The sequence below is a fragment of the Ovis aries genome, chromosome 2, assembly GCF_016772045.2.
Source record: "Ovis aries strain OAR_USU_Benz2616 breed Rambouillet chromosome 2, ARS-UI_Ramb_v3.0, whole genome shotgun sequence".
In the NCBI taxonomy this organism is placed as follows: domain Eukaryota; kingdom Metazoa; phylum Chordata; class Mammalia; order Artiodactyla; family Bovidae; genus Ovis; species Ovis aries.
This window is the reverse complement of record NC_056055.1, coordinates 15,981,192-15,995,495: the sequence shown is the minus strand read 5'-3', so window position 1 is coordinate 15,995,495 and position 14,304 is coordinate 15,981,192. Positions and strand designations below refer to the sequence as shown.

Sequence of the window (14,304 nt, the reverse complement as noted above, 5' to 3'; positions counted from 1 at the left end):
GGGCTTGGCATCAAGCAGGCTGTTCAGCTGAAAGAGTAGAACCTCTTCTGGAATAGAAATTCCATCAGGAATCTCAGGACCCTCAGAATCAGCTTCTCATCTGCAAAATGGGAGTATGGTTTCCACTTTACTGGGTTTATAGGAGGATTACAGAAAATCCCACAGGGGAGAACCTGTGGCACAGTTCCTAGCATGTAACAGGCATCTCGAAACCAAGTGATACAAGTCTGGTGGTCTCAGAAGAGAGGCTGGGTGAGTTCCCTGTAGACTGTGGCATATGGCTTAGCTGGGGAAAGTGTCCTGTGGGACACGCACAGCTTTCATTCTTTATTCTTTTCTAACTATGGGAAGAACACGTAACGTGAGATCTACCTGCAGCAAAAATCTGGATGCACTGTTACAGTAACGTGAGCTAGCAGCAGGTCATGCAGCAGGAGGTCTCTAGAATGTGATCATCCTCCGTAAATGAAACTTGATGCTCGTTGAATAGCAACTCTCCATTCCCCCCACCCAACCCCCAGCTCCTGGCATCCATCATCCTACATTTGACTATTTTATGTACTGTGTATAAGTGGCATCGTATAGCATTCATCTTTCTGAGATGGGCTTACTTGCCTTAGCGTAATGTCGTAAGGGTCATCTGCATTTCCAATGTGGCAGGATTTCCTTCTTTTTGAGCTTTTTGATAGTGATGAGAGAGAAATGCTCACTTTCTCATATATTTAATAATTTTTGACTTAAAATTGTACATATAATTTATGTTAACTAAGAAACTTAGACAATCAAACAATTCCAAAAAAAGGGGAAAAGGGAAATCACCCATAATTTAGACAGCAGAGATACTTAGACATCTTTCTGAACTTTTTCTAGGTGTGCCTAATTTTTTGTTTAAGTATCATAATGCGTATTGCTTCACAATCTGCTTTTGGCCCTTAACGATGTCTTGGATCTATTTTTCCACATGGCACCCCACTCCAGTACTCTTGCCTGGAAAATCCATGGATGGAGGAGCCTGGTAGGTTGCAGTCCATGGGGTCGCTAAGAGTCGGATAAGACTTGAGCAGCCGCTCACTTTCACTTTCACTTTTCACTTTCACGCACTGGAGAGGGAAATGGCAACCCACTCCAGTGCTCTTGCCTGGAGAATCCCAGGGACAGGGGAGCCTGGTGGGCTGCTGTCTATGGGGTCACACAGAGTCGGACATGACTGAATTGACTTAGCAGCAGCAGCAGCAGCAAGTATCTATAACCAGGTACAACAACTGCATGGTATTCCATTGCATGGAATAAACTATAGGTGGTTTCCAGTATTTTGCTATTGCAAGCAGCCTTGTGATCCTCAATGCTGAAATAATCACAAGGCAAAGCATTATTTGCTCTGCTGTCTAATTTCTGTCCCCACTCCCGAATCCCTTGCTTGTCCCTACTGTAAATAATTAAAATGTTTTCCAGTTAAACCTGCTTAATTACGTATTAATGGTCCCTAAGTCAAAAGATCATTGCTGAGTTTAATTACAGCAGAGTCACTTGTTCACAAAAACTCAATCCTTATTTCATATCAGAAACAACCCAATAACCTACAGACTGAACTTCACAGACTAGAATGATCTTCCATAACAAATAGATGTCAAACAGGGTCTTCTTTGGAAAGGCAGAAATTATATGACATTTAATAATTCAGACAGGGGAAAATGAGTTGCAAAATAAGAGAATCTGTTTGTGAAAACAGTTTTTAAAATAGTTAGTAATGTTGCAAAGTGGACAAAGCATGAAACAGAGTCTCACAAAATGAGGTTAACATTAGCACTCACCCTTATTTGCTGTGTGCTCTTGAGCAATTTACTTAACTTCTCTGATCCCTAACTTCTTTCTCTTTAAAACAGTTATTAATATTACTGCAGGGTTGTATGGATTAAAATGATGGAAAACACCAATGTTTTCTTTGGTTACAAATTAATAGAAAAAGAAAGCAAAATCCCTTCTTCCCATTCAGAAAGCAATAGAAGGGCAGCAGGAATAAACTTTCCTCTTCTTAATGGTTAAGACTGGGCTTCCCTGGTGGCTCAGATGGTAAAGAATCTGCCTCAAATGCAAGAGACCTGAGTTAGATCCCTAGGTCGGGAAGATCTCCTGGAGAAGGGAATGGCTACCCACTTCAGTACTCTTGCCTGGAGAATTCCATGGCCAGAGGGGCCTGGTGGGCTACAGTCCATGGAGTTGCTGAGTCAGACACTACTGAGCAACTAACACTTTTACTTTCAGAAATGCTCTGAAAGAAGCATTTCTGATTCTTTTCTAGAAAGTTTGACAGAAGTGGTACCATGTGAGGCATCTCAAATGATGTTTTCTAAGTGAAGAAGTATGGGGAGTACATCTAGGTATAAGTCTAAGGAAGGTTGAGAGTGTGGAGTGTGCGAAGAGCTGTGCATCGTGGAGTGTGCCTGGAGCCTGTTGTGAAAGAGGGAGAGCAGTTGGCCTCTAAACTCCTCTGGGTTCGTGCAACCCTCTCCAGCAGCGGAAATCCACACCGAGCCGTCTTCTAGCCCCTGTCTCCTCGTTAAAGAACTTCCCAGGCCCACCGAACTTCTTGTAAAGTTCCAACACATTTTCTTTGAACTTCTTTTACAACAATGCTATAGTTTCCATTTCTTAAAGTATGTGTGTCTATGTGTGTGTATAAATGTGATATTACATGCCCATTGTACCAGATTATTTTTAAAAGGATCATTCAGTTCAGTTCAGCCGCTCAGTCGTGTCCGACTCTTTGCGACCCCATGAATCGCAGCACGCCAGGCCTCCCTGTCCATCACCAACTCCCAGAGTTCACTTAGACTCACATCCATCAAGTCAGTGATGCCATCCAGCCATCTCATCCTCTGTCGTCCCCTTCTCCTCCTGCCCTCAATCCCTCCCAGTATCAGAGTCTTTTCCAATGAGTCAGCTCTTCCCATGAGGTGGCCAAAGTACTGGAGCTTCAGCTTTAGCATCATTCCTTCCAAAGAAATCCCAGGGCTGATCTCCTTCAGAATGGACTGTTTGGATCTCCTTGCAGTCCAAGGGACTCTCAAGAGGCTTCTCCAACATCACAGTTCAAAAGCATCAATTCTTCGGTGCTCAGCCTTCTTCACAGTCCAACTCTCACATCCATACATCACCATAGGAAAAATCATAGCCTTGACTAGACGGACCTTTGTTGGCAAAGTAATGTCTCTGCCTTTTGATTCTTTTTTTTTGACGTGGACCATTTAAAAAAATTGTTATTGAATTTGTTATTGAATATTGCCTCTGATTTATGTTTTGTTTTTTTGGCCCTGAGGCATGGGGGACTCTAGCTGCCAAACCAGGGATCAAACCCATACCCCCTGCATTGGAAGGCAAAGTCTTAACCACTGGACTGCCAGGGAAGTGTCCTCTATCAGACTTTTGCCATGATTTTCTACCAGTGAAGGCCTTTTGAATGGAGATCACACACTGACTTTTGTAAAACTTTTTATTTTATATTGGCATATAGCCAATTAACAATGTTGTGACAGTTTCAAGTGGACAGGAAAACATACATATATGTGTATCCATTCTCCCCTAAACTCCTTTCCCATCCAGGGTGCCACATAACATTGAGCAGAGTTCCCTATCCTATACAGTAGGTCCCTGTTGGTTATCCACTTTAAATATCATACTCTGACTTTTAAAACACCTAAAAGTGATTGTGAGCCTGAGATGCACCCGATACTAAGCTTACATCCTTTAAAAAAAGTTTTTCTATTATCATTTCTGTAGGGTATAAAAAACATCAATGTGATTATAAATAGTTCTGACCTCTTTAGAAGGCAATACATGTTACATTTGATTCATAACAATTCCTGTGTTATAGAGAAAAAAAAAGCAAGTGGGAAAGTGAGCAACGAAGCCATATGGAGATGGGATGACTGAAAGGCAGACAGCCACTCACTGGCCAGCAGAGGGAGTGCCCTCAAGGAGCATTGAGGAGGTGTGTCCCCGCCGCCGTCAGGCTGGAGGAGAGGGTGGGAAAGGGCTTCGCAAATGGGCCTCTGTTAGGCCTCTTGCTTATAAGCGACAGAAACTCAATTCAAACTGGGTTCAAGAAAAGCAATTTTAAAAGATATAGTAGATATTTTAGTCAAAAAAAGTCAGGGGTAGGACTTGATCAGGACTGACATGCCAGAATGTAGATACTCAAAGGATATCACTGAAACGTATCTCTATTTCTCAGCCTTGCTTTCCTATTTGCCGGCTTCATCCTCAAGCCCGCTCTCCCACCATGCTGACACAATGGCTGCCCTGGTTCACGTCTTCTCATCCCAGCAACCCCAGCGGCAGTAGAGGTTCTCTTTGCCAAAAGTCCAGCAAAATCCTAGGACTGAGTTTCACTGAACCTCAGCATGTGTCTTGAGTCCCTACCTGAACCAATAATCACGTGCAGGAGTGAAATAAGGTGACTTTGCTTCTTACTGTTATCCAGGCTGAACCATCCTGGATCTAAGCTAAGGAGGATGCAGGGTAGGAAGCAGGAAATTCCACTGGGCCTGGTGGGCTGACAGATAGGGAACAGCGGCTCACCACTGCTCTGGCAGTCTCGGTCTCACTTTCCCTAATCTGTTTTCTCTCCTGGATACACATTCTAATGAGCGATTTCAGCCTCCTTAACAGTTGGCTGTATCCACAGACTGAGTTCTAACTCATGGAAAGTGGGACGTAACATGCATTGCTTCTAAGCCCATCAAAACCTCCCAACCACCTTTCGAAGCCATAAAGAGAAGATGGTAGATACACAAAATAGAAGGAGCCTGGTCCCTAAATATTTACCCCTTGGAGGAAAGCTGCCCACCAAACAGGAATACTCACAGTAGGTATTTTGTCGTGCTTGAAACATTATGCATTTAGGGACTTGTTTGTATCAGCAGCTCACAGTATCTTAACTAACAGAAATGCAAATATCAAAAAGGGGGGATTTGCAAACTGAGTGGGCAAAAGCAGCTTATGTCTACTAAACAGTTTCTTTGTGTCTGATGTTGGAAATTTCAGCCCTCCCGATGGGTATAATCAGTCAGTATCCATCGAAGTCCTGGTCAAGGAGTCAAAAGACTCCAAGGAGTTCAAGGCCTGACTCCGCCACTGATAGCTGTTGGACCCTGGACATGTCCCGTCTCTCTGATCCTCAGCTTTTTCATCTGCAAAATAGCAATCACAATATCTGCTTAACTGCCTGACTGTGATAATCAAATACAATTATTTGAATTAAAGTGTGCTGTAAACTATAAAGTTAGCCTATAAACAAACTGAAAACATGCTGATTCACCCAGTGGGTTAGAGTGAAGCATTAATGAATTCATCGGGCCTCCCAGAAGAATTTTTTTTTTTTTTTCCCATTCAGAACCATAAGAATGAGCACTGGGAAGGAAAAATGAGCAAGATATGCATCCTGCCCCAGAAAGGGAGACCAACACAGCAGGAGCCGCGGCTGCTGGAAGACCAGCGGAGGCCTCTCTCCTCCCTCACCTCCTTCCCGCTTCCTCTGAAATCCAACCCACTCCTCAGAAGACTGTGTCTGTTTATGCTTTCCAAAGCTGGCCCACTCCCAGCTCTCCTCACCCTCTCTTGTAGACTAGTAAAATCCAGGCCGGTCCACCAGCCACAGGGACAGTTAGTGATTCTTCTTTCAAAATGCAATTAGTCATTTCTTTGGGACCAGAAACCTCTGTTTTTAACCCTGAATCCAAGATGCACACTGCCTTTTTGGAGTGGCTTTCGGGGCCCCTCACAATCTGGTCTCAGCATCTCCCTTCTGAATCTTAGCATCTCCAGTCCATGTTGAGGGACCTTCTCTCCATTCCCTGGATGCTCCAGCTGCTTTCATGATCGTTATCTCTGCCTGGGAGGACAGAGATCTGGGCAGCAATGGTTTCAGGAGCTCAGGAGGTCTCAGCTGGAGATACAGGTTGGGAACATCTCTGTAGAAGTAAGAACTGAAAATCTGGAGCTGGAAGACCCAGGTTTGGGGTGGGACTATGAGCTGAAGGAGGAAGCTGCAAGGCCGAAGGGAAATGAGACGCTGGTGTCGGGGGCGACACAGAGGAGGGCGAGAGTGCAGAGTGGAAAGGAAGGGGAATGGGACCAGAAGGAGGGCAGGAGAGAGCAGAGAGGACACTGGTTCAGCCAGGAGAGAGGCGGAATGTCTTCTCAGTGGAACAGCTGGGATGGGGAGCAGTCTGAGTGGGTTCAGGGATGAGGAGGCGAGAAAAGAGGTGGTGGGAGGAGCTGAGCCTTTGGGGAGAATAGCCTAGGGAACACGAGCCAGTTACCTAAAGGGTAACCCACTGTGCCTGGCACCTGGTCGTAGGGAGTCACTCTCGGCCTGACCCCGTGGAGGTTTCAGCAGCCACCTGCTGCTAGTGGTGCAGCCAGGCTGCAGCAGCTTGAGCCATCTTCCACCAGCATTTGAAAAGGACCAAACAACAGGTGCTGAAACCCCATCTCTTTAAAACTTCCTCCTCTGCTGCCCTGCGCACAAATACCTTTCTTCGTGAGCTCCTGGCAATCGTGCCCCACAACCTGCCAGCAAAAAAGCCACACCCAGTGAGGACCATCCACTGGATGCAAACTGGGCACAAGATTTAAGGGAATCAGGACATGGTTCCTGTAAGCAGGAGCTTGGTGACCTTCGGCACAGCACGACTGCGCCTCCGTTGCTTCATCTGTCAAAGGACAACAGTTCTCTTCTAGAGGGTGGATGTGAGGGTTAAATCAGAAACAGAGTTAGACTAGCAGGGAACTGGAAAGTTTTCCATGAGTGCTCGTTACTACAGATTGTGCAAATGCTTGTCAAGCATTTCATCCTCAACTTCCCTCTTTCCTTTACAATGCACATCCAAAGCATCAAAAATCCTCTGAGCTCTACCTTCTAAATATTGTATAGGGACTTCCCTGGTGGTCCAGGAATTAAAAATCCACCTGTCAATGCAGGGGACACATGTTTGACCCCTGGTCCAGGAAGATTCCACATGCCGAGGAGCAACTGAGCCCGTTCGCAACTGCTGAGGCCTGGAGCTGCACCTACTGAGTCAACGCACCACAGCTACTGAAGCCCTCACGCCCTAGAGCCTGTGCTCCACAACAAGAAAAGCCACCACAATCAGAAGCCTGAGCACCACAGCTCGAGAAAGCCTGCATGCGGCAACAAAGACCCACACAGCGAAAACTATACATAAATAACTAAAGTAAATATTTCAGGAATCTGAGCATTTCTTTCCACCTCCACCACTATCACCATGACACACACGGGCATCCTCGCTCTCTTGGAAAATTACAAGAGCTGTGCATTTACCAATAGACCTCAGATGCCTGCCTCCCTACTCCCTCTCTTTTCTCAAAGCTGCCAGAACGGCCTTTTACAAAATGTGGCCAGACCACACGTCATCCTTCCCTCGAAACCCTCCAATGGCTTCTCTGTGTGCAAAAAACTATCCAAAGTTCCTGGCATGCCCTAGGAGGCTTCTGTGACCTGCCACCACCTCCCAGCAGCTTCTTGCTGCTTCCAGACCACACCATGCTCATTCTCTGTTCAAGGCTTCCATTCTGATGTATGACTTACTTCCTTATTTGATTCAGGTCTTTGCTCAAACAGCACCTCCACAGAGAGGTCTCCCTGAGGATTCTGTTCCAGCCCTGCATCCACCTCAACTCTCACTCCTCACCGCTTTGTTCTGGAGCATTTCTCTTTGCAGAACACTGAAATTCATATTAAACAAGGCTTGTTTATTATCTATACCCCCCTACTCTAGCTTCTGCCCAGTCACTTGCAAGTTTTGTTAAGACAGGGGCTTTTCTTTCTTTTCCTCAGCACCTAAAAGGTACAGGCCCTCCCTTCATAAATTTTTGTTCAATAAAAGAATGAATAAATGAATGTTCTTCCTACAGTCTAGGTCAGCAGTGTCCTAAATTCCTTCTAGCCCACTTCATCCAGGCCAGCTCCATTTCCAAATAAATGGCTTCCACTAAGTCCCTGATCCTAGCAATCCTGACTCCCTGAAAAGGAAAGGAAAGGGCAAGTTGCTTAATTTGATCCATGGGACTGTTTTTGCCAGTATCAACCTAAGCTTTTGAGTGGCAGTGAAAGGTGCAATCTTTTACTTATTATCTTTTTTTGTTTTTAGGACTTTATAGTTTTTAGAGCATTTTTAGATTCACAGCAAAATTGAGAGGAAGGTTCAGAGATTTGCCGTATCTCCCCTGCCCCCAGGCATACAACGGCAAGCCTGTTATCAGCATCCCCCACCAGAGAGGTACACTGGTTACAGTCGATGAACCCACTTGACCCCCCATAATCACCTGAAGTCCATAGTTTCCATTAGGGTTCACTCTTGCTGGTGACATTCTGTGGTCTGGACAAATGTAGAATGATATGGACCCACCATTATGGTAACATACAGAGCGTTTTCATTGCCTTAAAACTCTGCAATCTCCTTATTCCGTTTTCGCTCTCACCAAACCCTGGCAACCACAGATCTTATTGTCTCGTTTTTTGTTCTCCACTCTTGTAAGAAGTAGGTATATTCTCTTTGTAAAACACCCCAACACAACCCAATAGATAGAAAGTAAAAAGACCTTCTTTCTTTTATCCACCTCTCCCAGTCCCCCACTAGAAACTACTGTCCATGGTTTGATGCGTTTCCTCCGGGACCTTTTCTGTGCATTGGTCCACATACATCTCCTTAAAAAGAAGTATCACATTGTTCCTTATGCTGCAGCTTACTCTCTTTCTTCCCAACATGTCTTTCCATGGCAGCTCATCTAGACTCTCTGCAGCCTTAGAGTGGCTGCCTGGCGTTCCCTAGTATAGCTATAATCACAGTTTATTGAATGCTTTATGGAACATATAGGCCAGGTCCTACTTTTGGCTCTTACAAACACCACTACCACAAAGGTCCCTGCACACACAATGGAAGACACATACATATTTCATAGAAGAGATACCTAAAAAAACCAAAGGACATTCTCATTCAATGACAGGCATGGACATTTTAAAATGGAAATAATTGTACATAGAATGCTCTCATTAAGAGACCAATAACACAGTTTCCAAAAGATTATTAATTATAATAAAGAGGAACGAGAATTAACAGTTAATAAGGGCCTCTGGAACCTTCCATGGCCATCTCCCATTAAATCTTAGGGCCACTTTACAGGACGAGTGTTTCCACTGCCTGACCTCATGAAACCGGAGGAAACGGCTGCTCAGACAGTCACCATGGCATGCGCCAAGACCCCCAGCTACTGAGTGCCAGAGCTGTGACCCACACTCAGGCCTGTCTACAAAGTCCATCATCTTTCCAACACACTGTAGTTTTTTTTCTTTTTAAGCTTCCTTTTTCTACTCAATAGAAAGGAAAACATTTGCTCGTGAAACTTGTGATCTGCAGTCACACATTCCAAGTCTTATAAGTTGTCTCACCTGAAAACCAGTCTCTGCTTTGTTGCTCATCGTGAAACTGAGGGCTGTGCGTTCAGTCACTCAGTTGTGTCTGACTCTTTGCAACCCTATATATAGACTGCAGCCTGACAGGCTCCTCTGTCCATGGAATTTTCTAGGTAAGAATACTGGCTTGGGTTGCCGTTTCATACTCCAGGGGATTTTTGCAACCCAGGGATCAAACCCACGTCTCCTGCATTGACAGGTGGATTCTTTATCACTAGCACCACCTGGGAAACCCCATCATGAAACCAAGAGGACCATTCAAAGGGCAGGTGCCTTCACAGATAATCCCCTTGTATGCTTTCCCAGCAGAGAGGAGAAAGGGATCTATTTTGAAGCTATCTCCTACCCATGAAAACCAGTCAAAACTGTCTCAAGTTTGGTGCCTGGGGCTCCTCTGACCTCAGCCTGTCTTGGGGAGGGTACAGTGAATAGGAAAAGGACCCATCAAGACCTGGACATGTACTTCAAGGAAGCAAACGCTTTCTCAGTAACAAAGGAGGAGACTCTGAGATATCTCTATAGCTTCATTCTCAAAATAGCTAAAAGAAAAACAGAAGAGCCAAGGAGGCCACCCATGCGTTGATGAAGACAGCTACAGATGGGAGCCTGGAGGACAGAGGGTTGTTTAAAGGGAAATGCTGGGAAGTGGTCCAGTATGCAGAAGCAGAGGTCACAGAGTCAGGAGGTCCCAGCATGACAAGGCTGGAAGGGGCCTCAGAGTTCACTGGCTGAACTTCACAGCCAAAGCCTCACATCTTCAAGAGATTGCCTGCTGAGAGTGAGGCCCCTCCTCTCTCCACTGACCTGGAGAGCACCCTGCCCCAATGGCCAAGGTCCACCTTCACACACCTCTGCTGGTAGAGAGCTCTCCCTTCTAGGATTCAGAAATCTGCCCCCTTCTTTGCTTCCACCCACTGGTCCTCGGGCCCCTCCCTTGAGACCTCACAGAACAAGTCCAGTCCTGCCTCCTGGGGACAGCCTCGCAGCCCTGAGAAATGCCCCAATTCCCCAGCACCCGTGAAACCTTCCCAGCAGGTCTGAAGGGGGCTACAGGTTACAAGCTTTCTCTTCTGCACAAACAGGTCTAGCCTTTCTGGTTAGGAGAGCTGTCTGGACAAAGAAAACCAATCCCGCTTGTCTTTTGACTCTGCAGCCGGACGGGAAGGGAACAATAGCCCCAGGAGAAGTGCGGGGAGGGCCTGACTCTTCACATCTTAATGAAGGTGTGATCTTTGAAGCTTTACGACCGAACACTTGAAAGGCTAGCTCCGGTTAAGCTCCTTTCCGAAGCTCTCAGTCCCCCTGGATAATGAGGCTGCAGCTGTGTGGGAAGCGCTGGGGCAGGAGAAAGGGAGGACCAGAGTTACCGAGAGACAGGAGCCTCGCTGGGCCCTGCAGAAAAGCCACCCTGGGCTGCAGGCTCTGCCCCACGACCAGGCTCTCGTGGCTGTTGGGGACAGGAACTCTCTGTCCGCGATGAAGGAGAGCAGTGACTCCATTAAGGAGAGGAGAAAGGCCTGGAGACTCCTTGTATTTTTTTTAACTTGCTAGGTAATAAAAATAATGACACACACCTGGGTGGAACCTGACATCATCACATCTTATTGATTCACACAAACATCTCTGTGGCACAGAAAGGACAGTGGCTCAGAAGTTACTGCCCCTGACTGCGGTCACTTGGCCAGGAAACGGCAGGTCAGCTAGTTCCAAGCCAGGCCTCTGTCCTCCCCACAACCACCTCTTCTCTTGGAGCCTTCCAGGCAAGCCTCCAGGCATCCACGGAAATGTCCAATCACGATCAGGACCAAACAGCAACATCAACAAAGTGACAGTGTGATGCTGATCGAGTGCTTCCTGTGTCCCCAGCACTAGGCATTCCCTATCTACAGGCATGATCTCGTTTAACCTTCCTAACAGTCAAGGGAGGTGTGAATATTGATGGGGAAGCTTAGGCACGGAGAGGAGAAGCAACTTACCCAAGGTCACATGACTGCAAGTAAACAGGCCCCTGGTCTGCTTATTATATATTATATTGGGTTGGCCCAAAAGTTCCTTCGGGTTTCTCTGTACCATCTTACAGAAAAATCAGAACAGTCCTACCACCCAAAGACAAGTGCTGTTTTCACGTCCTGGCTATTTTCTCTAGGCACTCACATTTCACACCTATTCGTTCAGAATGCACTTCCTGATGAGCATTTCCTGTGTGCCAGGCACCATTCTTGGAACTGTGGATCCAGATAATCCAAAGCCGAGCAAGAGCAGAGTGTGCCTGTCCTCACAGAGTTGACATTCTAGAAGCACCGTTCTCTGCTTTTCAGTATTTCCATGTTCAAGAGCTACTGCTCTGGAATAAGGGACAACCGATGACCTTTGTGAAATCCACGAGTGGGTGGCTGAACGCCAACCTTCTGCAGGCAGTAAATACACGAGAAGCTGAAACTGAGACAGAAGACCAGTCTCCAAGGCTGGGAAAAAAAAACAGATTTGAGTGTTTGCACCAGTGCTCAAAGGTCCTCCTGCAATAAGTCTCGAAAGGTATTTGAGAAACTGCAGCGGTGCCCAGCAGGCAGGACCCAGGCACTACCCTCTTGGCCAGAGGGTGCACTGAAGCCCCATGGAGATAATGATCCAGCACCTCGCTCCTCAGTGACACAGTATTGGAGAGTGGAGAGGAATGCACTGGAAGGAGGTGGGAGCAGAAGCCAGGAAGGAAGTGTTCACGGCACATGCTGATGACTGCAATACATGGGAAAGACCCCGCCTGCAATTCAGGAGACACAAGAGTTCAGGTTCAATCGCTAGGCTGGGAAGATCCCCTGGAGGAGGGCATGGTAACTCACTCCAGTGTTCTTGCCTGGGGAATCCCATGGACAGAGGAGCCTGGCGGGCTATAGTCCAGGGGTTCACAAATAGTCAGACACAACTGAGCAACTGAGCACAGCACATATGGGAAAGAACAACTTCCCATTCTGATTCTTTCCAGCTCTTTGGGGCTGGGGTCAAAATAAGAAGGGGTAAGGGAAAAAAAATAGGATCGAGTAATAAGGGATCACAAGAGGGAAAGCTCCCTAGGAAGTATCTCAAGTCTTCATCGTCCTGTCATGCTCCCAGGTCAGGCTCTCACCACCAATCCTCCCTAACTGGCCTCTGTTTTCAGGACTGGCCCCTCCAGTCTAACCTCAATCCTTCAGTCAGAGCTCTCTTTCTACAGTAGATTTGGGCACGTCTTACCCATGCTTAAAATTCTTAAGCATTCCCTCCCATTGCCCCCAGGGTCAAGTCTAAATTCCTTAGGGAGGCACAGCAGTTAGGCACCAGTTGCTCCCTCCTGTCCTTCCCATTCATCTCATCCCGTCCCACCACTGAACCCTCCGTGCAGCCACCAGCGTTTCCTGCCACTCCCACCAAACCCCAGCCTCCTCCTCACCTTTGGCCTCTGCACACGTTCTTCGCAGGGAGTGGTGGACCTTGTCTTTCAATATCCAGCTCGGTTACGACTTCCTTTCCAGTGGAATTTGGCATCTTTTCTACTTGTGTACATCATGTGCTTTTCAAGATGTGCCAGCCACTACTGCTGCTCTTTAGATGTTTCTGTCCTCCTCGAAGTCCCTTCTGGGTCCCTGGTAGAATGGTACTACCTGGCAGAATGTACGAGCTGCTTCTCTTGTGCTTAGATGAGGCCTGGTAACTAATTCCAGTTCTGCACAATGAGTTCTATAATGAAGCAAGAAGTGGACAGAGAATTTAATCACCAGTGAAAGACCATCCAGGGCTTGCTCCCTCTGATAGTTTAGTGGGTATTATCCGAGATGAGCCTGCTCCATCAGCCTGGTCTCCTAGTGATTCTGATGAGCAAAGCACCTATCCTTGCCAACACTTCCTCTCCCTGCCAATTCATGATGTATCTACACTGCCTCTTCTGAGACGGGGGGATTATTTTTTAATGTAGCATGAAGTGAAAGTGAAAGTGTTAGTTGTTCACTCGTGTCTGACTTTTTGCAATGCTATGGACTATAGCCCACCAGGTTCCTCTGTCCATGGGATTTCCAAGGCAAGAATACTTGTTGTTATTGTTCAGTTGCTAAGCCATGTCCAATTCTTTGTGACCCCATGGACTGCAGCATGCCAGGCTTCCCTGTCCTTCACTATCTACTGGAGTTTGCTCAAACTCATGTCCATTGAGTTGGTGGACATGATACCATCCAACTGTTTCATCCTCTTTTGCCCTCTTCTCCTCTTGCCGTCATTCTTCCCCAGCATCAGAGTTTTTTCCAATGAGTCAGCTCTTCGCATCAGGTGGCCCAAGTATTGGAACTTCAGTTTCATCATCAGTCCTTCCAATGAATATTCAAAGTTGATATCCTTTAGGATTGACTGGTTTGATCTCCTTGCTGTCCAAGGGACTCTCAAGAGTCAAGAGTCTTCTCCAGTACCATAGTTTGAAGGCATTGATTCTTTGGCACTCAGCGTTTCTTATGATCCAACTCTCACATCCATACACGACTTTTAGAAAAACCATAGCTTTGACGATACATACCTTAGTTGGCAAAGTGATGTCATTGCTTTTTAATACACTGTCTAGGTTTGTCATAGCTTTTCTTCCAAGGAGCAAGCATCTTTTAATTTCTTCCCATCTCCTACACTGCAGGCAGATTCTTTACCATCTGAGTCACCTGGGAAGCCCCTTAATGTAGCACGCTTCTGCTGCTGCTAAGTCTGACTCTGCGCAACCCCACAGATGGCAGCCCACCAAGCTCCCCCATCCCTGGGATTCTCCAGGCAGGAACACTGAAGTGGGTTGCCATTTCCTT

The 14,304-nt window shown here is 46.5% G+C and overlaps 1 long non-coding RNA gene across 1 annotated transcript; it reads right to left on the bottom strand.

Moving 5' to 3' along the window:
* Positions 1–3,472: 3,472 nt before the first annotated feature.
* On the bottom strand, positions 3,473–13,203 carry LOC132659248 (uncharacterized). The gene is made up of 2 exons (XR_009599474.1): positions 12,921–13,203; positions 3,473–5,189 (listed from the first exon to the last, which is right to left on the bottom strand). It is a non-coding gene; the product is annotated as an uncharacterized LOC132659248 (long non-coding RNA).
* Positions 13,204–14,304: the final 1,101 nt, after the last annotated feature.